The following is a 25,850-nucleotide window of genomic DNA, read 5'->3' as shown; positions in this document are numbered from 1 at the left end:
CTGGAAGGGGTAAAGGAGGTTGGAGGGGGGACAGAATGACCAGGATACTGGCTTCCGTCAAAAAGGAGCCCAGAGCCTGAAAATATCTCTGTAGGCCAGACATGGCACTGTGAATGCTATCCAGATAGGCATTGGTCTGCTGCATCTCTGATGCTAGCCCCTGGATGGAATTAAAAATGGTTGTCTGCCCTATAGAGATGGTTCTCAGGAGGTCAATAGTCTCCTCTGTGAGGGCAGCAGGGCTGACTGGGGCAGGGGAAGAGGTGCCTGGGGTGAAGGAGATGCCACCCTTCTGGGTGAGCGGGCACGGACAACTCGGTGGGGAGCAAATGGGAGGGTAGTGATGGCATGGGGGGTGGCGGAAGATGTCACAGTAGGTGTGGGCCCACTAGGGTCCGCAAGGCCAGGGAGCCCCCATCGGAGGAGGTATCGGAGTCACTACCTCCAGTGGTAGTTGCATTCCCTGTGGTACTCCCCTCGTCCTCCAACCCACTGGTCCCATTGGCCTCGCACGACTCTGCCTCCGAGGATCCATGGGCTGCTGCATCTGCACTTGCCAGTGCCTCAGCTTCGTCAGATGATGCTGATGTACACAGACAACACAAGAGAACAGGGATGGGGAGACAAAAAAGCAGAGACATTTGTAAATAGCTGAATGGAGTAAACATAGTGGTTCATACATACACCCACCCAGAAGACCCTCAAAAAGGCAGCACCTACCGCTATACCCATGCCTATGCCCCTGACTATTGCCCAGAACCCTGCTCAACAGCCATTTCCCAAACAACTTAAGGGACCAAAGTGTAGGAGACCTGACCAAAACACCCCTACTCCCCACGTGGGCCATAATGTAGATGGGCATCAGTCAGAGTCTCTGCAACTAAGCAGCATAAACCTGAATGCACACACAGACATCCATCAAGGGTCAAATATATGCTATGTGTACTCACCCCCTTGTGACTGCTGTGCAGCCTTCAAGCACCCATCCAGGTCTAGGTATGCCACCACCAGGATGCATAGCATAAGGGGGTCAATTCCCGACGGGGACCCCTTCACCGTTGGGAGGACTTTCCCAGCTGGGCCTCACAGATTTTTCATGCCCAGTGCCACAGGTCCTCCCACCTCTTCCTGCAATGGGTGCTCCGCCGGTTGTAGACCCCCAGAGTCCGCACTTCCTTGGCGATGGCATGCCAAAGTGCCATCTTCTGGTGGACGCTTACCTAGCAGGGACACACAGAAAGGTAACACAGAGGTCAGGCATTGGCCAAACTTATACAGCTGGTTAACATCCACTGTGGAACGGACAGTACAAACGGACTAACAGCACATGCACACAGAGCATGTCAGGAACCCTGGCCCATCCAGGGTCAGAGGTGCACACATGTATGCTGCCAACACCAACCATTACACACACCCATGGCCCCCAATCCTCCTACTCACCTTTACCTCTGGCTGTCTGTAAAGCTTGCCGTACAGGGGCAGGACCCCGTCCACGAACCTCTCCAATTCCTCTTGGGTGAAGGCCAGGGCCCTTTCCCCTGCAACACGTGCCACTTTCATGACCAGAGGCGGGACACAGCAGTACACTCTGTGGAGTACCTGTTTGCATGAGATCAGGGAGTCAAGTGAAGTTGGGGTGACAAGTTCGTGTATGCACTGCAGCGGTGTGCACTGTCACCGCCGGCGGCGATCATGATACACCAGGATTCTCCATTGACATCCATGTTAACCACTGAATTTGCACACAGCGGTAAACACCACCTTACGCTGTTATGTCAACCTCTAGCAGTATGAGGTCACTTCCACAACAACAGTTCAGGAGTACAGGGGCAGACATTTTGGCAAAAACTACACATTTATAAAACTCCCATCTGCACAATGCAGGCCCTACTGTTCCCCAAACACACATAGACATGTGACAATTAACATTGCCACACCTGAAAAGCCCTGATCTATCATTGTGGTCAAGTTGATGTTATGTCATACACATTATGCATTTGTGTCATGACAAAAAAGCTAGCAGTGCTCAATGACTGACAATGTGTGCCCATGTATGTGTGTTGCTCACACGTGTTTCCAACTCCTCTTAGGTACAGACCCTTGTGGCGAGGAAGGGCCACATCGGTGTACAGACCACTTGTGGCTTTGCGGACCATGGTGGAGAGTAACATCAAAATCAATTACAGACTCACCTGTGCAATTATTCTTGAACTTTGTGCATTACTGGATCCTACACTGACTCCGGCAAATCGTAATCAGCATGCTATCCCTACTGAGTTGCAGGTGCTTTCTGCACTCCATTTCCTGGCCACTGGCTCATTTCAAGTGACAGTGGGCATGGGTGCTGGTTTTTCCCAGCCTATGTTTAGCATTATACTGACAAGATTCCTAAATGCGTTTGTACGACACCTGCAGTCCTGTATGACGTTCCCCAAAGTACTGACCTCCCTGCCATCAAGTTGGACTTCTATGCCTTTGCCAACATACCCCATGTAATAGGTGCCATCAATAGCACACACATACCTATAATCCCCCCAAGAGTGAGTGAACAGGTGTACAGAAACAGTAAGAACTTTCACTCCATGAACATTCAATTGATGTGTACAGCAGACCAGTACATGACACATGTGAATGCCATGTTCCCTGGTTCAGTCCATGATTCTTTTGTGCTGAGGAACAGTAGTGTGCCACAGAAGATGGAACAACTACAAGAGGACAGAGGGTGGATTTAAAAGGTAGGTGTTTATATCCCTTATTGCCACCTTGCAGACAGACAGCCTGTCTGCCTCTGAGGCTTGTCATTTTAAGTTGTGTTGGTAACCTTTTTCTAGATGATTCTGGCTATCCCAACTTGCGTTGGCTCCTGACACCAGTGAGGAATCCTGGGACAGATGCAGAGAAGGAATTACAACGAGGCCCATGGACGTACTAGGAGGGTGATAAAGCACACACTAGGTCTCCTGAAGGCTAGATTTTGTTGTCCACATAATCTCTGGAGGTTCCCTGGCCTATGGGCCTGAAAAGGTGTGTAGAATAGTGGTGGCCTGCTGCATGCCGCACAACGTGGCTGTGAGAAATTATATCCCCCTCTTTGAGGAGGAGGGTGCTGTATATCCAGACCAGCTTCCTCAGAGAGGGGAGGAGAGTGATGATGATGATGAGGAAGGGGAAGATATAAATTCCAGGACTCAATTGATACAACTCTACTTCTAGTAACTATGTTGAACTATTGATGAGATTGGTGTCTGTGCATTATACTGTCAGTGTGCCTTGTCATCTACGGGGGGTGGGTGGAATATACTACTTGCCACTGTGTCCAGGTCTGCATAGGACAGAATACACTTTAGTATTTTTATCTGCACATATTGAGGCACAACAACATGTAAGATGTAAGGCAAGTGGTGCATTCTATGCTACTCAGGTACAAATAAAGAAGTTGTCAACCAGTTGCATCCATACTTCACTTTGTTCACACATAATGACAGGGGACATTTTAACTGGTGTGGTATGTGTTTTATTTGGTGCAGGGATAAAATCGTGAAAATTACAGTGATTGCAGTGGGTCAATGGTGGTTATCTAAAATGGCAACATGGTGACAACATTGTTTTCAGTATTGGCAGGTCAATCCATGCTTAGATGAGTTTTTAAATATTGGTAGCACTATTTGGTGGTTGATTGAGTGGGATAGTTGGTGGACAGTTGTTTGCAAAGTCACTTCTTAGAGGGGGCCTTGTTCTTGGCAGGTGTTCCTGTCCCATATCTTGGCCTAAGTGTCCGTTTGGGCACCTGTTGTTGGCCTGTTGGGGATGAGATGGATGTCCCCTGTGTTTCGTCAGAGGGTAGTACATGTGAGGTTGCTGCTGATACTCTTATTGTGGCATTATGCAGTTTCCACTGCTACATGGCCTCTTGGTGGTGTGCTTGCTGCATCCTCTGACTCTGCACCAGGGTGGAAACTATTTGGGCCAATCTGTCCTGGGTATGGTGGTATGCTCCCAGGACCTCAGAGATCACGTCCTGGGCTGCAGCATCAATCCTGTGGCCTCCCCCTTGGGCCACTGATGCCCTCCCACTGGGCCTAGCTCCCTGTGCCTGTGTTCCCTGCACAGGTCTGGCGGTACCACTTGTACTGGGGCCATTGTCTTCCTGCCTGTTGGGAGGGGGTGACTGTGTCCTCTGTACTTGTGTTCCACCAGTCTGTGGCCTGGATACACAGGTTGGGGACAGTTGCACTGGGCTGATGTTATTGGCTGGGTGGTAGGGGTATCAGTGGTATACTGGGTGGGGCTTCTGGATGGTGACAGTCCAGGACTGTGTGACGGGCCAGCCTGCTCATCAGAGACCAGGGTTCCATCCCCAGTGTCCTGTGAGGTGCCTCTATCTCCCTGTGGGGCACTGGCACTCCTTGTCCTGTCCGTCAGGGTGGCATGGCTGGTGGTGCCTTTTGGGGGAAATGGACATGTCTGGTACATTTGCATGGTCGGATGGGGGGCAGGGGCCTGGGCGGGTTTGTGCAGCTTACACACTTTGGGGCCATGCAGGATGCTTTGGTGGAGTGAGCATTGCTTTTAGCTTGGAATGTGGCGGTGCATTGTGGGTGTTATAGGCCATTGTGTTTCCTTGCAGGGGTGGATGGCTGTGCACAGGGGGAGGGATGTGGGCCTGTTCGTGGGTTTGTTGGCATGCAGGGTGACTGGATGTAGTGATTGTGGCCTGGGTGGGGTAGTGGTCCTGGTGGGTGTTGGAGCTGTGGGGTGGTGCATGCATTCAGGATGTGATGGATATGGGGTAAATGTAGACGACTTACTTGAGTCCATTCCTTCAGTGAGTCCAGTGAGTCCCTCAGGGTGCAGGTGGCCAGTACCTTTTTCTCTCAGTCAGTGTATGCGGGTGGTGTTGTTGGAGGTCCTCCCCCAGTCTTCTGGACTGCAATGTGGTGCCTGGATGCCATGGCCCTGACCTTCCCACACAGGTCATTCCTTCTCTTGCGGATGTCGTCCCTGGTGCGTAGATGGTGTGCCACTGCATTTACCCTGTTGGCAATGGTCTGCCATAGCTCCATCTTCCTGGCGATGGGTGTGTGCTGCACCTGAGCCCCGAATATTTGTGGCTCAACCTTCAGGATCTTGTCCACCATGGTCCTTAGCACCCTTTCTGTGAAGAGTGGGTGTTTGGGGGATGCCATGGTGAGTGTCGTGACTGGTGTCTGTTGTAGAACTCGGTGAGGGTGCTCTTGTGTGGTTGGGTGTAAGTATTGTGGATTGTGACGTTCGGTGTCTGCTTCTGGTGCTCTCTGTCTTTGCTTGCCTACTTACATTGCAAAGGACTGTGGGGTGTGTCTGTGAGTGTTTTATGGTGTTGTGGATGTGTGTCAGGTGTGTGGGTTTCTAACTTATCCAATGTGTGCACTTCTTACTGTTGGGTCTACTTGCCGCCCGTGGCGGTCTGCACCGCCAGTGGTTGTTCGGCCTCCACTGACAGCCAAGGTGATTTGTGCATCATTATTTGGAGGGTGGGGTGTGGGTGTGCTTGGCGGTGGCAGGGTGGGAGGTCCAGCATTTCCGTCGACAAGGTCCTGGCGGAGACTTGTGGACAGGTGATTTTTGTCGGAATTTGACTTTTGGTTCATTATGTGGCAGGTTTCTTTTCACCGCCAATGGTGGTCTTCTGTTCACCGTCGCCACGGTGGTCAGTAGTGTTTACCGCCGTGTTCATAATGACCTCCATAGTGTAATTTGCATAATAATTCAGCCCTACAGAACAGCATACATATAACTGGGCAGTGGATAAGTCCGTATCCAGAGAAGTCCAACTGAGAAGTGATTTATTTTAGTTTTTCTACCATAAGCTCACCTGCAAATGCAGACTAGTAATAATTAAGTAATGAGAGTACTGGCAGTTCTGCTGCTGTTGCTGCTTGACTACAACCTTCTTATTCAGAGCGTGGGCAACACTGCTGCAAGCGTCAAAGGCATGCCACCATCTTGAGTTATATTCTGAATACTCTACCTTTTTTTATTGTTCCAAGATGACAGACCAGTGTGAAGCTTTATTTATTTATTTTAATTGGAGCACATTTCCTCCACCTTTAGTTAGCATCTTTTTTCTTATATGTTTTTGAAACTCTGTAATCATTTTACCACATGCTTGCACTAGAAAGAAACTCCCACCTTGTTTTAGAAGGGAAGTAGGATTTGTATTCATGATCCAGTGTAGAATATTTCAAGAACCTGGAATCACACTGGTTCACCTATGCACCTGATACTCAACCTGTGTCTCCTCTGCACCATCTGTCCAAACTCTGCTCCTTCCTAGTGAGTGGTGTACCTTTGTGTGAGTAGTGTATATATGTGAGTGGAGGATAGGCACCATGTTTTGTTTGGGAATTGTGTAGGGATGTGCTTGTGTGAATTAAAGCTTAACAGTGCCTTTATTAAGTGCAGGGTAAGTGGTCTACTGGTTGAAAGTTGTGCCTATGAGAGTGCAGAGTGAGGCCTGTGTGAGTGCGGGCCATAGTGTGTGTTTGAGGTCCCTGGATATTATTTCTTTGTCCACCTGCATTTTACAAGGCAAAACCTATTGGCTTCAGTAATGCTTTTTAGGGTTATGGCTTTGATTTGCAGAAATGTGTTGCAGGGAGTGGAACTGTATCAGTGTGTGTATCAGAATGATAGTGAGTTTTGATATGGCAAATGCAGTTTTGAGCTAAGAAGGTTGAGAAGCTTAGAGATTTCCCCCTGGTGAGGAGGGTAGTTATTTTGCTTGCACTCGGGCCCATAGCAATGTAGCTATGCCACAGTTTGGACATGAAAACTTCAGTACTCTGCATTCAGGATGAGGTCAGCAGAATACATTGTTTTATAAAATCAGCAGTGATCACAGAAAAAAAAAACTGAAAGAAATATCCCCAACATTTTCCAAGCAGAGGACCTCCCTGCGAAAAGAATGGTGCACACATTTGTAGTATTTATACCCAATTTAAGAAACACATTCAGTGGGCTCATATGGCGTTCCGTTTCTGTTCTCTAGTGGACAGGTATAAGTGTGAAATCATGTGAAAGAGATCTTCTATTGTATGTACACTTTTACTTACAAAATTCGCACTTCACCTGCCAATACATAAACACCATCTAGCTACAAAGTGAAAGCTTCTGGTTAACAGTCTAAAAACAATGGCTACAACTGGTTACTCAATAAAGCGTAAGCATAACTATATGTTGTACTTGTGTATTGCAGAAATTGCTTCTGAGAAAATGGCTTGGGAAAGCACATTAGCAACTCGGGACTCCCTGAATGCTTTCAAAATGAAGGCAAAGGTGTTTATAGTCCTTTAAAAGGCCACAATAAAACCATTCTTCTCAAGTGAGTTCCCCCAAGCCATGTATTTTATAACTGCAATTAATGAACAGATTACTCACACTGAGAGGTACACATATGATATAATAGTCTTCTAATCAATAAGAAAACTCTCGTGACTTTTTCTATCATCTGTGTGTTAACAATAGCCATTATTCCACTGCTTAATTTGAACGAGTGGTGCTATTAACTGGGACTTAATTGTTAACATTGACACGTATTACTGTCTGCCACATGGTGTCACTGTTTATCTAAGTTAGAGTCGAGAAGAACAACAGTTGTTTATTAATTCAAGAAACATTAAAATGACTAATATTTGCCACCCCAGTCATTCATATATCTTTGCAGGCCTTGAATAGTCTGGATTGTCTCACTTGCAGAAGCATGATGGTTAGTAGTTGTGTTTGTGGTGTCATTGGCAGAGCTGGCAGGGACAATGGGTGATGCAGGCTGCAATGGCTACAAAACAAGGGCCCTGGCACTTATATATTTTTATTACAATTTAAGCACAGTAATACTCGACTCTATTCTTTGTCTTATGATGTCTCATTTTTAAAGGCCAATAAATGAGCTTTTGAATTATGTTGCTGACAATGAGAGAGCTATGCATTAGAATTCATGGTCCGGATGAGCAAGTGTCGAGGCTGGAGTCTGCAGGATAGTGCACTTTGATGTTTTTTGTTGTTGCACATTCCTAAGTGAACCCAACCTTATTTGATCACTCAGACGAATCACTCTTTATTTTGGGAATTTGACATAGGAAGAGCTAGATGTGATAATAACATCAGAGGAGGTGCAGCAGGTAATTAGTAAGGGCAAGAAGGGGAAAGCGGCAGGGTCTGATGGGCTGCCAAATGAATTTTAGCAGTGCCTGAAAGAAGTAATAATCCAGTTTTGACCCTGCTTTTTGATGGAATTCTTACAGAAGGCACTCCTCTTCTGAAATCCTGGGAAGAGGTGGTGATTACATTGATTTTAAAACCTGTAAAAGATCCTCTGTTGTGTGAATCATACAGGCCAATCTCACTGCTAAATAGTGATTATAAGCTTCTCTCAAATATTTTTTCAAATATGCTGGGTAATGGTGCTGGGAAGCTGATAGCTGAAGATTTGAAGGGGTTTTGGAAGGGGAGATATATGTCTGATTTATCTCATGAACTAATTGGATCTATAGATTTGGCGGCAGCAAATAAGGTCCCCCTGGCAATAGTCACATTGGATGCTACCAGGGCCTTTGAAAGGGTGAATTGGGTGTATTTGAATACCCTGTTGGAACACTATAATTTGGGTGCCAACTTTTGTAAGCTTCTGATGGAGATTTATAAGACACCCATGGGCAGAATACTGCTAAATGGGAACCTGACAGCAGAGCTGAAGATCACTAGAGGGACCAGACAGCATTGTCCACTCTCCCCTCTATTGTTTAATCAATACATTGAGCCCCTGGCGGAAAAGATTAGGAAAGGTCTGATGATCAAACCCTTTGTCTATGATGGTTGGGAAAAGAAAATATTGTACGTGGACGACATCATGGTTTATACATGCGACTTACCCTACACTTTGGAAACCTTAGATCTCATGCTAAGGGCATTTAGGGCAGGTGTGTGGGTATGAGGTAAAAATGGTTAAAATTGAAATTATGATGTATAATATAGAGGAAGGACATAGATTGATAACAAAAAGAATTAAAGTATTTGGGCATTAGGATTTGTAGCACTTTGGAAGAAACTGTGGAGATACATTTCAGCAGTGTCATGAAAGAGATAAATAGATTGCTTTTAAGCTGGGTCCCTCTTCCTCTATCACTGTACGGAAGGGCCAATGTGATAAAAATGTCTATTTTGCTGAAATTTACTTTTTTATTTAATATGCTGTCTTTGCATTTTAAGAAGTCCTGGCTACAAAAATTGCAAGGGAAAATAAACTCATTTATTTGGCCATCTAAAGGAGCTAGAAAATGAGGTCAGCAAAAATACCTCCCAATGTGATCTCCCTTTCAAAGAACAATCACAACACACCACATCCAAAGGGCCCATAGCAATTCCTCAACACTTCTTCTCTTAAAGAGCATTAGCTGCACGGTGGTCCCAGGCTGTCCAGGAAGGTCTTTGTTGAGTCAGCCTGGGAAATCAACTCTCAGCTTGGCTGCAAAGCTCACTAAGGCAGTCAGGCCTCTGCTAATTCTCATCTACTGAACAGTAGAGCTTTGTTCTTGGCAATGGTCGATGAGCTCTCATCAGGAAACAGTCTCATTCCTTCCCACATTGCCATCTTATTTTGAATGTCTGCTTTCAACATCTGCTCTCTCCTTTTTGCTCTGTTGACCACCACAATTGTTGCTGTCATTTCCTCATTTGTTTTCCTCTGTATGAAGGAAAGTCTGAAAGCTGTTATCACAATGTCCTGGTCTGTGTCTCTATTGTGCCTCCAATAACTAAACCCGTAATTTATGAATCCTCCCAGTTCGTCTTCTTCTACAGCTGCTGGAATTCTGAGAATACTAATCTGATTGCCTGTTCTCAGATTGTCCAGTGTTTCTAATCTTTCTTCAGGTATTATGAGATCTGCATCAAAACTTATCACCTTCTTTATCTGCACTTCAGCCTCATTCTGACCCGTTTCCACTACCTGCAACTTTTTTCTCTGTGGTCTCTGTCTTTTCTTCTACAACTAGGACCTTGCTGTTCAGTCCCTCCAGCTTTTTCTTCTTCATGTCCCTCAAGGTGGCTTTAATTGTGACTGCCTTCTCCTTTAAGTCGCTGTGTAGCACATTTATAGATCAAAGTAATGCTGTCTACCTTGTGTCATTGACACATCTTCAGACGGTTAGCGAGGTGAGCTCTCTTTAGTAATTTTGGATGATAGGGCTATGAGGGTGAAGACATCTTCCTCACCTCTCCTGCATGTCATATTTTGTTTGGGAAAGCTCAATTGGGACTCTCAGTCAATGAAATAAAGAACAGATCTACCCTGAGAAATCTGCTTAGCATTTCCTTGTTTGTGTCCTAGGCAATATGTATACTTTACTAAATGTTGGGTCACTATGAACAGTCAACACATAACCATTTCTTAATACATCTTTACTGGGTGAATTGAGGGCCTACATGGCAGATCTGTTTTAGAGTGCCAACCTGAATGGAACTGTTGATCCTCTTTGGCTCATTGACCCGTTAGTGGGCCTTCCTGCGACTTCATGTAAGTCATACAATTTCAACTAGGGGATGTGCAGCAGACATCCTTCATGAGAAAAGTCACTGGGACATCCTAGGGTGCCCCCTACCTCTCACCTGAAGACATGACCCATGAGAAATGTGGTGCCAGCCTGTATCCACACCACTGCATCACAGCAAATAGACTTAGGTGACTACGTCAATCCTACCATGATATTGTGCCAATAGTGTGCTCATTGGGTCCCCGATTTGTTCCTGTACTTTTGGGTTAGTCATAGCAGGGATTCAACTTTCGATGGAGGACAGGATGGCCAGACAGGGGGGTCCTGGTATAGAACCCCACAAAGGCATGGCTATTTCAAAGCCAGTCAGGCCCTGCTCCCATGGCAGTGTTATATTTATATATCCCAAATCTTTTTTGGCACTACATAAAGTAGCTTTCTCTGTATAATCCATGTCATTCAAAGTGTTCGACCTGTCAGTCTTAGGATGGTCTTCCCCCAAACGTTTTGCCTTCCTACTAGATGTTTGCTGACCTAATGTTTGCTGGCATTAGACGTATGCCCACTTTGCCACTGCTAATAAGTTCTAAAGTGCATGTGCAGACTCCTTAAAACATGGTAAAATTGCCTATACCAAATTGGCATATATACTTTCCTTCTACATCCCTAGTAAAGTAGAACTACACGCACCCAGGGCCTGTAAATTAAATGCTACTGGTGAGACTGCAGCACTGATTCTTCCTTCCACTTAGTAGCACTTTAGATATGTCTCATGTCTGCCATTGCTGCCTATGTGTGTAGTTTTAACTGCTGTTTCAAGCTGGCAAAATAAACCTTTTGCCAGGGCCAAACCTTCTTTTTTAATGCATATATATCACCCCTAAGTTAGGCCCTGGAGAGCCCAGGGGACAGGGTGCAGTGTACTTGTAAATGTGGACATGTAATTGTAAGTTTTATATGTCCTGGCAGTTAAAAACCTTTTAGTTTTTCACTACTGCAAGACCTACCTCTCTCATAGGATAACATTGTAGTTACCTTAATATATCTTATAAATGTAATTTCCAAAATAGGAACAGGTGACCATATCATCTTTGGTGTCTCTGGAATTGGAATTCAAAATCCTAACTGTTAGTGAAGTCACATTTTAAATTGCAATTTTGCAAATTCTACTTTTTAGAAAATTGACATTTTCCTGCATTAGCCATTTAGTGCCTGTAGCGTGTACCTGGGTCACATGACTGGATATAGCTGACAATTGAGCTTTGTGTATTCCTCCTAGACAGTCACACACAATAGGGAGCTTAGGTGTGCTTAGTTGGGCCATTACTGGCAGGGTGGGAGAGATGAGCTGGCAACAGCCCCACTTACATTTGAACAGGTTGTGCCCTGTTTCTGTACAAAGGGTTGCATACTCCCTGCAGTTAGTCTGGAGTTAGGGCAGGGAAAGCAAGATGCCTGGAGAGTTCAAAGGACAACCTTTCAAAGCTTCTCCTCTACTTCAAAGGTACAACTGGCTATGAATACTAGACCACTGACACCACCACCTCAGGACAGGTCTACCTGTTGATACTCTCCCAGAAAGAAGGACTGCTGGATTACTTCCTTGCGGTGTTGCTGCTTTGCAACACATCACTTTGGCTTTGCAAAGCATCTTTGACACGGATCCTCACAACCCTCTGCAAACCGGAATTTAAGTACAGTGTTCAACTGGTCAAACTGGGATCCTGTAGCTGGCCTGTGCTCCATCTCAATTGGCCTGAACTTGTGACTTTGTCCCAGTCCAGGGCAACCAGAAGTCCGCAGTTGGCACTCCATGCCTTTTGGCGCTATAGATACTAGGGCCCATATTTATACTTTTTTAGCACCACATTTGCGCCGCTTTTTGACGCAAAAGCGGTACAAACTTACAAAATACAATTGTATTTTGCAAGTTTGCACCGCTTTTGCGTCAAAAAATTATGCAAATGCGGCGCTAAAAAAGTATAAATATGGGCTTAAAATCTTCAAAACTGAATATCCCTGGTTCTACTGATCAGATATTTATTGTTTTGGTCTTGTTTCATTAATTAAAAATTACTGTATTTTTCTAAGTCTGTAGGATCCTGTTGTGGTGTTTTCACTGTGGTACTGCTTGAAGTATTGCACAAATACTTTACACACTGCCTCTGAGTTAAGCTTGTCCGCTCTATGCCCATCTGTGTGCCAAACTACCACAGGTTTGAACACAGGTTAATTTAGGGTTTGCTTGTGAATTAACCCTGACAAGAAATGTGGTTGCTGCTTGAGACATTTTTCACCCCCCTCAACCAGTAACTTAATTTCTTACACAAATATATTTAGTTATGGAATATTTACATTAATCATTTTTCAGTATTCAACAAAGCAAGGCAAACAGTTTTATCTTACTCCGAATGGACACTAGTCACCTGGACACTGCATGGGGGAAAGCATATGTAAGTTTGTGAATGTTTAACAAATCGCCTCCAAGGTGGCTGTCCCTGATGCTTACTGCATCATAGAAATAACAGAGAAAAGCCTAGCTCTCAAATCAACATCCCTAAAGCAGATACTTGGTCTGTGAGTAGAATGTAACACAATTGTCATGCAGGGTAAAGTGGCAGGTCCCGAAAGTGCTATCATCATTAACACAAGCTCTGCTCCATCTACACCTAGTCAGGCAAAAAAATGAAATCTTAAGAAGGTTTACATCTTAACAGGAAACAAATAACTGAAAATAGGCACCAGGCAGACAGAGCTCACAGTGTCACAGAATTTCAAATACTATGGCTTAGCAGGGATCTTCTCAATGGAAGGCAGACTTGGAAAGGGAAGGAAAGGGTTTCCATTTTAGTAATAAGTGGTCATCATTTTGTGCACGGTCAGTTTGCCAGTACAAAGATTGCTGTGTTTGCTTCAAACAATGCAGCATGGTGGAGCTTCAGATCCTTTTATTCCACAGTCCTGGCAGTCTTGCATAATAAGCCATTTCATTCTCATTCGATGCACCAGTATTTTGACAGTACACATATGTCAGGACGAGTCATAAGAGGATGTGCCAACAAGAGCATCAGAGAAAGCAGCCATCTTCCTTGAGTGCTTGGAAACATCTCTAGAGTAACAGATCCTCCTTGTTGAATGAAAAATTGCTTCTGATCACACCATTCTGTTTATTGGGGAAGCTAGGATCAGAAATCATCCACCTCCTGTCTCTCTTTGTACCTTTTCTTTCATCTTTGTTCCTGAAAAATGAGTTTTGATGCACCCTCCTGTTCTCTATCCCACTCACTCACTCACTTACTCACTCTCTCACTTTTTCTGTGCTCCTTGTTTTTGACTATAGCCCCTGTCTCTTTGAGTTAAAAATGCTTTTTCTTTTACCATTCATGCTGTATTTCTCTGTGCTTCTCTGTTTTCTTTCACACACTGAGTCTTAAGTCTCTCTTTGTACTCACTATGGTGGTCATTATGACATTGGCGGTGTCTGTTAAAGTGGGGGTAATACCGCCAACAGGCTGGCGGTAATTACTGCCAAATTATGACCATGGCGGTGATCCCTCCCATAGACAGCCAATGTGCCACACCAACCGCCAGGGAATTAACACCACTGATCACGGAGGTAGCCATCAACAGCCAGGCGGAAGACAAGGTACCGCCTGTAAGAGGCTGGCCTGGCTTACAGTGGGTACCTTGTGGTACTTCCACCTTGTGCCAGGTCCAGTTATCCCTTATTAGTAGATTAGTAGTGTTCTAGCAGCTTAGGCTGATAGAGGTAGCTATAGTAGAGTAGCTTAGGCTGAACTAGGAGACATGCAAAGCTCCTACTATACTGTAGAAAAGTACCATCTTGCCTGGCATGTTACCCCCATTTTTTACTTATATGTATGTTTGTTTTTGCCTGTGTCACTGGGATCCTGCTAGCCTGGACCCCAGTGCTCATAAAGTGTGCCCTGTATGTGTTCAATGTGTGGTGCCTAACTGTATCACTGAGGCTCTGCTAACCAGGACCTCAGTATTTATGCTCTCTCTGCTTTTAAAAATTATCACTGCAGGCTAGTGACTAATTTTACCAATTCTCATTGGCACACTGAAACACCCTTATAATTCCCTAGTAAATGGTACCTAGGTACCCAGGGTAGTGGGGTTCCAGGAGCTCCCCATGGAATGTAGCATTTCTTTTGCCATAGGGATCTCAGACAATTCTTACACAGGACTGCCACTGCAGCCTGAGTGAAATAACGTCCACGTTATTTCACAGCCATTTTACACTGCACTTGAGTAACTTATAAGTCACCTATATGTCTAACCCTCACTTAGTGAAGGTTAGGTGCAAAGTTACTTAGTGTGAGGGCACCCTGGCACTAGCCAAGGTGCCCCCACATTGTTCAGGGCAAATTCCCCAGACTTTGTGAGTGTGGGACACCATTACACACGTGAACTACATATAGGTCAATACCAATATGTCGTGTCACAATGGTAACTCCGAACATGGCCATGTAACAAGTCTAAGATCATGGAATTGTCCCCCTGATGCCATTCTGGTATTGGGGGGGGACAATTCCATGCATCCCGGGGCTGCCAAACTAACTCTCTGGGGTTTTCTCTGCAGCTACCGCTACTGCCAACCCTCAGACAGGTTTCTGCCCCCCTGAGGCCTGGGAAGCCAGGTCCCAGGAAGGCAGAAAAAATAATTTCCTCTGAGAGAGGGTGTTACACCCTCTCCCTTTAGAAATAGGTGTTAAGGACCTGAGAGGAGTAGCCTCTCCTGGCCTCTGGAAATGCTTTGAAGGGCACAGATGGTGCCCTCCTTGCATAAGCCAGTCTACACCGTTTCAGGGATCCCCCCTGCCATGCTCTGGCGCGAAACTGGACAAACGAAAGGGGAGTGACCACTCCCCTGACCAGCACCTCCCCAGGGGAGGTGCCCAGAGCTCCTCCAGTTTGACCCAGGCCTCTGCCGACAGTGAGTACAGCCACCTAGCACACAAGGAAGGGAGGAAAAGCAGAGTAACACACACACGCACAACACACCATTCACACACACCATCCACAGAACCACCTGCAGAGTTAAAACAATGTCACAGGACACACATGAAAATAATGCAAGGACCACAATGATTATCAACAAACACTTAATTTGATGCCAACAGTCACCATATTGTCCATTCGAATGTAAATGCAGTCGAAGAATAGGCCAATGGCCAGTCCAAAGTACAAAAGGGCCACATGGCCACAGGGCACAGTCCAAGGCCCAACGTGACTCCTGACACACTCCGGAATCCACTGTTCAGGTGCATAATGTCGGAAATAGGCAGGCACCTCAGGGAGGAGGAGGGAGAGGGGAGGGGTGGGGGAGCACCTCGGCTGAAGTGGGGGCTCCATGCCCATCTGTCTTTGGTGGGGAATGCAAGGCCACAGTCTCTGAAGTGGGGAACTTTCCCATTGGTTATGGTGGGGGCTCCATGCCCATTTGTCTTTGGTGGGGAGTCCAAGGCCACAGTCTCTGAAGTGAGGAACTTGCCCACTGGTTCTGAAGGGGGCTCCATGTCCATCTGTCTATGGTGGGGAGTGCAAGGCCACAGTCTCTGAAGTGGGAAACTTACCCAATGGTTCTGGAGGGAGCTCCTTGCCCATCTGTCTTTGGTGGGAAGTGCAAGGCCACAGTCTTTGAAGTGGGGAACTGAGGGGGCTCCTCATACAACAGCCCCTGGAGGGTGGCCCATGTTGGAGGTGAGGGCTCCTGTGCCTCAACTGAAGGGGAGGGCTGCTGTGCCCTCTGCTGCAGGTGAGGGCTCCTGTGCCTCAGCTGGAGGTGAGGGCTGCTGTGCCTGTGCTGGAGGTGGAGGCTCCTTGCCCTCTGTTGGTGGAGTGGGCCTCTTGCGATTCATTGGTGGTTGAGTGGGAACCTTCCGTTTCATTGGGGGTTGAATGGGAACCTTTCCGTTCATTGGCGGTTGAGTGGGAACCTTCCCTTTCTCTGCTGGTGGGGGGGGGATCTTTGGCAATCTTTGGTGGTGAGAGGGATCCATGTCTGCCATCTTGTGATGGGTCCCCTTCGCCTTTGAGATGTCACTTGTGTCTGAGCCTCCAGGACTAGGAGTTGCCTCCACTGTCCCCATCTCCTGTCCCTTGATTTTCACCACCCTAGTCATCCCTTTTTGAGCCAGAGGTGTGCCCTCAGCAGGAGTGGCAGGTGGCACTCTCCGGGACCCCTTTGTGCCAGCAGCTAATGATTTGATGGGAGCAGTGGTAGACTGTTTGGCTGAGGTGCTGTGCTGGGTCGTTGGGACCCTGCTATTACGGGCAGGACAGTGGTGGTGGAGGGGGAGGGAAGAGGTCAAGTTGGGCAAGGAAAAGCTTCTTAGGGACGTTGGGGTGGGATGTGGGAGGAGGGATGGAAGTGGAAGTTGAGTGAATGGTTGTCAGACGTACATCTGCTGGACTTGGGTGCAGGTGCGTGGACAGTGTGCGTGTGTGAGGTGGATGGCTGTTGGGTATCTGAAGGTGTGCGTTTGGGTCCCTTAGGAGGGGGGCAGACAGGGTGGAAGAGGACAAAGGGGATGCGTGGATGGGTGTTGTAGAAGTGTCTGCAAGTGAGGTGTGTGTGCTGCTTGATGTAGTGATGGTGGTGGTGGCTATTAATGCAGTGCATGCAGATGTGAGTGTGGATGTGACTGTGATGGAGTAGGAGGAGGAGGGGGAGACAGTGGAGGCAGTGGGTGGGGTTGTGTGTGCAACTGTCTTTTGTTTGTGTGAGCGCTTGTGGCCTGAAGTGTGCTGCCTGTGTTTGACTGTGCTACTCTTGTGTGATGTTTTTGTGTGCATGATTGTCTGTATCTGTGCCTGGGATGGGTTGAGGTTGAGGATACTGGGACTGGGAAGTGGTAGTTGGAGGGGGGACGTAGGAACAGGGACACTGGCTGCCATCAGAGAAGAGACCAGAGCCTGAAACGATTTCTGTAGGGCCGCTAACCCACTGTGGATGCCCTTCAGGTATGTATTGCATTACTGCATCTGGGATGCCAGCCCCTGGATGGCATTCACAATGGCAGACTGCCGTACAGAGATGGCTCACTGGGGCAGGGTCTGAAGTGCCTGGGGTAAAGGAGATGCCCACCCTCTTGGGTGAGCGTGCACGGGCAACTCAGTGGGGGGCTACTGGGAGGGCAGTGCTGGTTACGGGGGTGGCGGCTGTACCTGTAGCTGGGTTGGTTCCAGAGGTGTCCACCACCACCAGGGAGCTTCCATCGGAGGAGGAATCAGGGTCAGTGTTCTCACCTGCTGACTCTGGCATGGTGCTCAACTCGCCCTCTGTCACACTGGGCCCCTCGGCATCGGTAGACTCTGCCTCCTGGGTCCTGTGGGATGTAACTCCCTCAGTTGCGGGTGCCCCTGCTCCTCCACCAGATGGTGTTAATGCACACATGGACAGGATAACAGAAGAAAATAGGGGGGAGAGAAAGGGAGCACTGAAACAGTTACAGCACCAACACCACCTTTGGCATACACATTACCATCACACACAGGGATCAGGATTGTGCACTATGCATCACACTGGCATTCCACTGGCTAGGTACTACAGCAAGATGAGAGCCAACCACCGCCAACTGCACCCCTCCTGGGACCCACTAAGCCCTGTCTGACATGGAATGCAACCTAGCTAGGTTACTAGATGTTGCTATACACCCATTTACCTTGAGCTGGAAAACGCAGTAATGGCTGAGCTGGCATTAAGGGGCACCCACTAACTGGAACCCACCACCAGGATTCCATGCCACCCAACAATAATTGTTATCATGCTCAAAGTACTCCCCTGCTGTGCTGCCCTCAAGCGCCCATCCAGGTCTGGGTAGGCCAACGCCAGTATGGGGGCCATCAGGGGGGTCAGGTTCTGACGGGCACCCCACCCTTGTTGGAAGGCCATCCCCAGCTGGGTCTCTGCGGTCTTCCAGGCCCAGCGTCTCAGGTCCTCTCACAGTTTCCTACAGTGATTGCTCCACCTGCCATAGATCCCCAGGGTGCACACGTCCTTGGCGATGGCACGCCACAATCCCTTCTTCTGATGAGCGCTGACCTGAAAAGGTAATACAGACAGTAGGACACCCTAAACATACAATCCAGCCTGTCACACATATGGCCCACGAATACCATTTCCATTGGCACACAAATCACCCGACGCTCACCATGTACACTGCCACCATACATGCCCCCACCCAAATAACACGCTGCTAGCACACACATCTCCATGCAACCTTGTCACATGCATCGTGCTCTGGTGTACTCACCTGTTGGCCTAGAGGCCCATACAGCTGTGGATATTGCAGTAGGACCCCATCCACCAAGTGCTCTAATTCCTTTGAAGTGAAGGCAGGGGCCTTTCACCCGTCACACGGTCCATTGCAGGATCCAGACACAGGTCGCTGAAGGAAAGTACATCTTTCTTGGCATGTTACCCCCCATTTTGTACCTGTATGTCAGTATGTGTTTACCTGTCTCATTGGGATCCTGCTGGCCAGGACGCCAGTGCTCATAATTTATGGCCTAATGTGTGTGGTGTGTATAGTGTTTGACTGTGTCACTGAGGCTCTGCTAATCAGAACCTCAGTGTTTATGCTCTCTCTGCTTTTAAATTTGTCACTATAGGCTAGTGACTTCATTTACCAATTTCAATTGGCACACTGGACCCCCTTATAAGTCCCTAGTATATGGTACCTAGGTACCCAGGGCATTGGGGTTCCAGGAGATCCTTATGGGCTGCAGCATTTTGTTTGCCACCCATAAGGAGCTCAGACAAACCCTTCCACAGGCCTGCCATTGCAGCCTGCGTGAAATAGTGCACACATTCTTTCACAGCCATTTTCACTGCACTTAAGAAACTTATAAGTCAACCTTCACTTGCTGAAGGTTAGCCGCAAAGTTACTATGTGTGAGGGCACCCTTGCTCTAGCAAAGGTACCTCCACATAGTTCAGGGCTATTTTCCGGGACTTTGTGAGTGCTGGGACGCCATTACACGTGGGCACTACATATAGGTATATATGTAACTTCACAATGGTAAAGCCGAATATGGCCAGGTAAGGTGTCTAAAATCATGGAATTGTCCCCCCATTCCAAATCTGAGACTGGGGAGCCAATTCCATGCATCCTGGGGGCTCCACTGTAGACCCCCAGTACTGCCACACCAACTCTCTGAGGCTTGCACTGCAGCTACAGCTGCTGCCACCTCACAGCCATGGTTCTGCCCTCCTGGGGTCTGAGCAGCTCAGTCCCAGGAAGGCAGAACAAAGCATTTCCTTTGGGAGAAAGGTGTTACACCATCTCCCTTTGGAAATAGGTGTTACAGGCTGGGGAGGGGTAGCCTTCCAAAGCCTCTGGAAATGCTTTGAAGGGCACAGATGGTGCCCTCCTTGCATAAGCCAGTCTACACCGGTTCAGGGACCCCTTGTCCCCTGCTCTGGAGTGAAACTGAACAAAGGAAAGGGGAGTGACCACTCCCCTGCTCATCACCACCCTAGTGGTAGTGCCTAGAGCTCCTCCAGTGTGTCCCAGACTTCAGCCATCTTGCTTTGCAAGGTGTGGGGGCACTCTGGAGGGCTCCAAGTGGCCAGTGCCAGCAGGTGACATCAGAGAACCCTCCTGATAGGTCCTTACCTGAAAAGATAGCCAATCCCCCTCTCCGGGCTATTTAGGGTCTCTCTTGTGGGTTCTCTTTAGTTTCTACTTGCAAGTTTCCAGCAGGAGTCCTCTACAACTACTACTTCGTCCGCTGACCTCGGATCAACCGCAGCCTGCTCCAGGAACCGCTGTAACAGCAACAAAGTATCTACAAGGGATACATTTCCTCTGCAACTTCAGCTCCAGCCAGCAACTGCAACAGTTTCCATGGTGTGCACACTCTGAGGACTCCCTGTCTTCACCCTGCACCTGAAGAACCAAAGAAATCTCCCGTGGGGTGACGGAGTCACTCCCCTGCTCATCCAGGCACCTTCTAAGTCGACGACCGGTTCTCTTGGACTCCTCTCCTGGTGACGAGCGTGCTCCTTGGAACACAGAGGGTGGACCCCATCGACACAGACTGACCTGAGGCGCTGCTGTCGCAATTTGGAGGAGGTAAGACCTTACCTTCTGCCAGAACTACAGTACCACTTCTTCACCTCCTGAGGCCTCTGTGCACTATTTGCAAAATTCCTTCATGCACAGCTTGGCCCAGGTCCCCAGCACTCTATCCTGTGACACTCTTTCTGAAGTGCTGAGAGCCCCCTCTTCCTCCTCACACAGACTTGATGCCCCCAGGTCCCTCCTGGGTTCAGATAGAGCCTAGTTGATGCAAAACTCAACTTTGCTGGAACCAAGGCTTGTTGGAGGAATCCAGCACCAAAACCCACCTGCATCCAACTTCATGACATGAGATATCCTTTGCATCATGCAGGAACCCACTGGCATCTTTCTAAGGTGCATTTCTGCAGTCTTCGACCAACCAGGGACTCTTCTTTTACACCCTCTTCTGAGTTGGCAGGGGCTCCTGTCCTTCCTAGAACTTCTTTCGACTTCTGGACTTGGTCTCCTTCCTTTTCAGGTCTTTAGGTCTAGGAATCCACTGTCTGTTGTTTGCAGACTTGGTTGGTTCTTGCAATAATCATAATCACGAGGTGTAGTGTGTCCTACGGAAACTTGCAGGACTTTACTCCTGCTTTTCTGGGCTCCGGGGTGGGGTAATTTACTTACCTTTACTGTATACTCTTCCAGTGATTCTGCACACACTACACTTGTCTAGGGGGCAATTTGTGATTCGCATTCCACTTTCTTAGTATATGGTTTGTGTTGCCCCATTTTCTCCCATTGCATTCTATAGCATTTCCTATTGTTTGCACTATCATATGTCTAACTACTTGCCTTATTTTGGTGTCTAGTGTATATATTGTGTATAATACTTACCTCCAGAAGGAGTATTGCCTCTAAGATATTTTTGGTATTGTGTCACCCAAATAAACTATCTTTATTTTTGGAAACACTGAGTATTGTCTTTACTTTTGTATAAGTACTGTGTAACTATAAGTGGTATTGCAGGAGCTTTGCATGTCTCCTAGTTCAGCCTAATCTGCTCTGCTATAGCTACTTCTATCAGCCTAAGCTGCTAGAACACTACTACATTTCACTAATAAGGGTTAACTGGACCTGGTGTAAGTTGTAAGTACTCAAGGTACCCACTACAAACAAGGCCAGCCTCCTGCAGTCACAGCAGCACACGCAGTGGAGGTGTTGTCCTGTGGAAAGTCAGGAATCAAGTGAGGTTTTAGACAGAAAATGGTGGTCACGTCCACGGCGGTGTAAACCACCACCGCTGCCGGTGATCCCCATTGGACACTGAACCCCATAGATCCCCGTTTTAGTCAATGAGGAATAGCACGGTGGTGCAAGGCTGCCTTCCTCTATGACACCCAACGCTGGCAGAGTTACATCACTTCCATCTGTCCATACTTACAGGACAGGCAGTCACAGTTTTATGGTGGTGGACAACATTCAGAAATTAGAAACTGCGTCATTGCTGTAAATTGCACATACATTGCCATTCACATTGTCTGGCTACATAAATGCTCTATGTACACTAAGGTGGTGGTTCCATTGCTCAATTTGTGACACCCTACTTACTCTTGTGTCCCCTAGATACCTATCACTGGGGTGGAATAGTAGAAGGAGACAAGACCCGGTGTTGAGCCCCCTTGTGGACTTGGCTACACTGGAGGACATGCACATAATACTCACCTATAGAATGGACAGAGCCACAATCACAGAGCTGTGTACACAATTGGAACCTGATCTGATATCAGCTATCCGTCATCCTACTGGGATCCCCCCTCTTGGCAAGTTCTATCAGTGTTGAGTTTCCTGCCAACGGGTCCTTTCCAAGTGACAGTGGGCTTGGCAGCAGGAATGTCACAGCCAATGTTCTCAATCGTGCTGGCAAGGGTTTTGTCTGCCTTGGTCAAACACATGTACAGCTACATCGCTTTCCTCCTAGTTGAAGACTTGGCCACTCAGAAGGCAAGATTCTATGCAATGGGACACATACCAAATATTATTGGGGCAATTGACTGAACACATATTGTGTTTGTCCCCCCCCGCACATTGAACAGGTGTTCAGGAATCGGAAGAGTTTCCATTCACTCAATGTGCAAATGGTGTGCCTGGCGGACCAGGATATCTCCCACGTCACTGCCAAGTATCCTGGGTCGGTGCATGACGCCTTTGTCCTGAGGAATAGCAGCATCCAAATGTGATGGCACAACTACAGAAGCACAGGGTGTGGCTAATAGGTGAGCCAGAATTCCCATTCAATGTATGTCAGTGTATGCCTTCAGGAGTTATCACCCATACCTTGTGTAAGGCTAATGTTTGTCCCTCAATACTTGCAGGTGACTCTGGCTACCCAAACCTATAGTGGCTCCTGACCCCTGTGAGGAATGCCAGGACAGGGGCTGAGAATTGGTATAATGATGCACATGGGCGAACCAGGCAGATCATAGAATGTACCTTCGGCCTCCTGAAGGCCAGGTTCAGATGCCTCCATCTGACAGGTGGATCCCTGTGCTACTCACCTGAGAAGGTATGCCAGATAGTTTTAGCATGCTGCATATTGCACAACCTGGTCCTCAGACGACATGTGCCTTATCTGCAGGAGGAGGAAATTGGAAATCGCCCTGTAGCAGAAGTGGACCCTGAGAACAGTGAGGATAAGGAGGCAGAGGATGAGGATGTGGACAACAGAACATCAGTTATACAGCAGTACTTCCAATGACACACAGGTGAGACAGTGGAACTTACCATTCCACTGATTATTTAACCTTTCAGTGTGGCTGCAGCAAGATGGCATTCACTTCCTTTGCATCTCAACTAACTGTCACCTACGCCTTCTCATTTTGCTGATGTTGTTGTAGTTACAACTGTGTACTGATGTGATGACCACAGACAGCTACAGGTCATTATTTCTATGCTATCACAGTGTTCAGGTCATTTGCACAAGATGTAACTGTAACCATAATTGCACATTTTCATCACATAAAGCATTATCACTCAAGTTGTTTTCAAGGGTGTTTATTGTAGTGAAATTTATAGACGGAATAGTGCAATGGAATGGGGTGATGGTACAGGTAAGTCCAGGGTATTGGTCCAGTCTGTTTGTAGCACAGGTCCAGTGTCCAAGGGGCCATAGGAAGGGGAGCAAAGGCAGTTCAAAGTGGACAAGGTGACAGGGTGGGACACAAGGGGTACATTCAGGAGTGTCTCATTTCCTGGTGGTGGTCTTGGTCTTAGCAAGTGTCTCTGGCATCTGGGTCACAGGGAACATTTGCAGGGTGTTTCACCTTCTGCAGAGGGAGGGATGCTGATGGCCTGTAGGTCCTGTGGCAGGGCCTCCTGTCCTCTAGCTGCAGCAGATGTGATGGGCTGTTCTGTTGAATGGTTAGTGGAAGGGGCCCACTGGTTTGCTGTATATTCCCTCATGATGTTGGCCATATCAGCCAGCACCCCTGCTATGGAGACCATGGTGGTGTTGCGGGCCTGCAAATCTTTCCTGATCTCCTGATGGTGTACTTCCTGCAGCCGCTGGTTCTCCTGCATGATGTCAAGAATCTGGCCCCATCTTGTCCTGGGATTGTTGGTAGGCCTCCAGGACATTAGTGAGTGCCTCCAAGACAGTCGGTTTCCTGAGCCTGTCCTCCACTTGGCACACAGTTGTGCTCAGAGTGTCCCTGTCCCCCTATGCCTGTGTCCCCTGAATGGCCCTGCCACTGCCACTGACCCCAGGACCCTGATTGTCTTAGCTGTGAGGTGTGGACTGGGGTCCCTGTACAAGTGGGCACACTGCTGATTGACGTGTCCTTGAGTCAGAGGTGTAGGGATGTTGGGTGGGTGCTGTGGTGTTGGATACTGACGGGGGAGGCTCTGTGGCGGACTGGGAGTGGGCTGGAGTGTCCGACTGACCAGTGGTCCCTAATGGGCCAGGAAGTTCATCCAGATCCAGATGTCCAGAGTTACTGTCATCAGTGGGGGCATCTTCTTTTGCTGTACTGGATAGCCATGGCACCTCCTTGCCGCTAGGATTAGCTGGGGCACCTGCGGGGATGTAAGTGATGTATTATGCATCATGTCTGTGACATATTCTACATCCCTAGCTTCCCCTCTATTGTTGCTGTTGCCCTGCCACCTTTATTTGTGTACGGTGAAGGATTGTGGGATTGTTAGTTCTCCATGCTGTGCATGCATAGGTGGTGGGAATACATGCAGGGCTGGGAGGGCTGTACATGCAGTGTGTATGGCATGATGGGCTTGTCATTGGGGTTAGTCATATGTTTAGGTGCATTGTATGGGATGGAGTGAAGTTTTGGGAGTCAGTGTAAGGGGGTGAGATGGCATGCAGGTATCGGGGGGTGATAGGTAGTAAATATTGACTCACCAGTGTCCAGTCCTCCGGCTACTCCAGTGAGTCCCTCAGGATGCAGTATTTCCAAGACTTGCTCCTCCCATGCTGTCAGCTGTGGGGGACGAGGTGGGGGTCCACCGCCAGTCCTCTGGATGGCCAGCTGGTGCCTTGCTGCCATGGAATGCACCTTCCCCCGTGGGTCGTTCCACCTCTTCCTGATTTCGTCCCTTGTTCATGGATGCTTTCCCACAGCATTCAACCAGTCCACAATTCTCCGCCATAGCTCCATCTTCCTTGCTGTACCTGTGCTCCAAACAGTTGTGGCTCTACCTTGACTATTTCCTCCACCATGACCTGCAACTCCTCATCAGTGAAACGGAGGTGCCTTTGTGGGGACATGGGTGTTGTGTGGTGTGTGTTGTGTGTTGTGCAGTGGGTGTTGAATAATGTGGTGGGGTGTGGGGTGCGTGACAGATGGCTGGGTGTTAGTGGTGTGGGTAGTTGTGTCTGTGATTTGCGTGTCTGTCTCTGGGCTATTTTTCGTGTTGATGTAGTGCTGTGGGTGGATGGGTGTGGTGTGTGTATTAGTGTCAAGTGTGTGTTTTTGGTACTGACAAATGTTGTGTTGTATTGTTTTTGTGTGGCCATTCTGACCGCATCGGTTTGTACCACCAATGGTTTACCGCCATTGAATGTCCGCTGTGTTGATTCGTGGGTCATAATGTGAGGGCATTGTTTTGTTGGTGTGATGGTGTGGGTGTTCGTATCACCACTTTACCACTTACCTTTGATCTAGTGGATTTGTGTTTGCAGCAGTATTGTCGTCGGTTTAGTGTGTGTGTCATAATTCGTCGAACACATGTTCGCCTCCGCGAGGGTATGTTGGCAGCCGTGCCTGCAGCGGTA

This window comes from Pleurodeles waltl, chromosome 5, assembly GCF_031143425.1.
Source record: "Pleurodeles waltl isolate 20211129_DDA chromosome 5, aPleWal1.hap1.20221129, whole genome shotgun sequence".
Lineage (NCBI taxonomy): Eukaryota > Metazoa > Chordata > Amphibia > Caudata > Salamandridae > Pleurodeles > Pleurodeles waltl.
This window is presented reverse-complemented; position numbering follows the sequence as displayed.